Source organism: Zophobas morio, unplaced genomic scaffold (assembly GCF_036711695.1).
Source record: "Zophobas morio isolate AGI-343-1 ecotype UQ-CSIRO unplaced genomic scaffold, CSIRO_AGI_Zmor_V1 ptg000014l, whole genome shotgun sequence".
NCBI classification, from domain to species: Eukaryota; Metazoa; Arthropoda; class Insecta; order Coleoptera; family Tenebrionidae; genus Zophobas; species Zophobas morio.
Window position 1 is genome coordinate 8,606,913 of NW_026972119.1, and position 2,187 is coordinate 8,609,099.

Genomic DNA, 2,187 nt, shown 5'->3' on the forward strand with positions numbered 1-2,187 from the left:
TGTAATGTTTACATCCTGATTAATAGTAAATGGATTAAAAAAAAACATTAAATTACTCAAAATGGTTGTATTAACTTTTCTTATCCTTTAAAACTCTAAAATGTGTATACACAACACAAACTGTACAATTTTATAGCGAGGATAATAATAAAAGTACCCTCTAGCCCATTAGACGATTGTTATTACAACCTAACGTTGAAATTCAAGGACGACACTTTAAGGGGTACAAATACAGTTATAATATTGAACGTTACCTTTTCATTACGAAGATGACTTTAGTCACTTTTAGTTCTGTGCGGGTGTTAATAAAATTATTTTTATCCTCTTATTATTAATAGTTGTTTACATCACACTTTATTAGAATATAAGCAAATACAAGCTATTGTTCTGTATAAAATATATGCAGCACAACCCAACTGGTAATTGTGCTTTTGATTTAGCAACATTTTGTGGGGGCTAACAAATCCCACAAAATTGTGCAACATGTAATATTTGTGTATAGTCTGTATTTATTGACTTCCAACCACTATCACCCTGAAACTTTCTCTTCGTCCACCTGCATGTCGTAAAACCTATCTTTTATTCGCCCTTCCCAATAATTCTTATCCTTCGAAGATTTCAAGTACCTTCTAACAACCCTTTCGACACAACCGTTTCACCGCTCTCTACCGACCTGTCTTTTCATTTTCAAAATCACAGACTCTAACACTCTTCCCTTATCTACTGAACCAACAACATAAAAAATAAATACACCACGAACACAAGTCCTGTTTTAATCATCTGATCACACCACAATTCTTATCTGCTAATGAAGATATCTCCAATTTAAGTGAGAGGTATAACATCCCCACCATAATTAATAATTCCCAACTACATCATAATCCCCTAAAAATAAATAGGATAGAGTACAAAGAGTTTGATTTAGCTGAACAAACTATCTTACGATAAATATGTGGATACTCAGTGGATGCATGCTTAAAACACTCTTCTCAGATATGCTGTGAATATACAAATGCATGTGGCAGAAATTCTAGAGACTACATTATTGTCGTTTCCAAGCCCACAATTCCAAAACTTTATCTTATGGCAATCTTAATGTTCCGTATGAACAGTTTGCAAAATTACATTGAACAATTAGAAAATGCCTTCAGTAGTTCATTTGAACATAATACACTTTTGCTTCCAGTTCTTAGACAACTTAAAAATCAGCTGGCCTTAATAGCATCCATGTAGTAATCTCCCCCTTGATTACCTTTTGTCATTATTTGTGCGATTACGTATATTTTATACATTGAAATTCCATAATAGGGAACTACAGAAGCAACCTAAAAAACAGAGGAAATTAATTATTTTGTCCCATTTATAGAGCATTTGCCAGTTCCATTGATTAATAATTAATTATAGCTGCAGAAAATCATCGGTTTACTTATCGATGTTATTTTTATAGAACTATTTCTGTACTTACCAATAGTATATTGTTTGTTAAAATGTATGTAACTGTAATAAATACATACATACATATGCAGTTAACATGACTTTTCTTTTATAATTTGAAACCATCGCATCATATTTAATTGAGGTTATCTCAGAGTTCGTGTTTTTCGTTCGTTATGTCACTTTTACTAGTAATATATTTAGTAACATTTAACATTGATGTTAGGACATCAGGTTTACCACCACAAATGTTGCGCCCCCAACCGTCCTTTACGTCAAATTCTGTGTTCACTTCGCTCCCATGCATTTCTTATGGAGCATTCAAAAGCTGTCATATCTCTGTTATCTCTGCTTCAACTTACTGTTTAGTAATAATTGTAACTTTACTATTAGGAAGGTTAAAAATCTTTATTAAACATTCTGTTGTTTCAAGAGATCTCATAATCATCTACAGAACTCTTAACACTATGCTTCTGAAATGTTATTGTTTTTTTCATATTTTTTATTATAGAAATTTTGAAAAATCTTGATATTAGGATGGCCATGTGGGCGTGTTTTGGGTAGAACTTCTTTGACATTCCTGTTATGCAGATCTAGTATGTTTCAGATATCTAGAAACTGCAAAGCTGAAGGTAATGTTTGGACATAGCAGTTTTCACCTATTGTAGGGATGAAGATCAAGGCTTTCAGTTGTGTTTTTTCAAGAGAAAAGCACCGGTTACAAACCACGTCTGCACAATGTTTTGACGATTC

General features: G+C 32.6%; 1 long non-coding RNA gene across 2 annotated transcripts; it reads right to left on the bottom strand.

Moving 5' to 3' along the window:
* Nucleotides 1–337: 337 nt before the first annotated feature.
* On the bottom strand, nt 338–1,764 carry LOC135128964 (uncharacterized). Of its 2 annotated transcripts, XR_010280480.1 has the most exons (4): nt 1,675–1,764; nt 1,466–1,622; nt 944–1,325; nt 338–885 (listed from the first exon to the last, which is right to left on the bottom strand). It is a non-coding gene; the product is annotated as an uncharacterized LOC135128964 (long non-coding RNA). The 2 variants fall into 2 exon arrangements; XR_010280479.1 differs by having other exon boundaries at nt 1,466–1,763.
* Nucleotides 1,765–2,187: the final 423 nt, after the last annotated feature.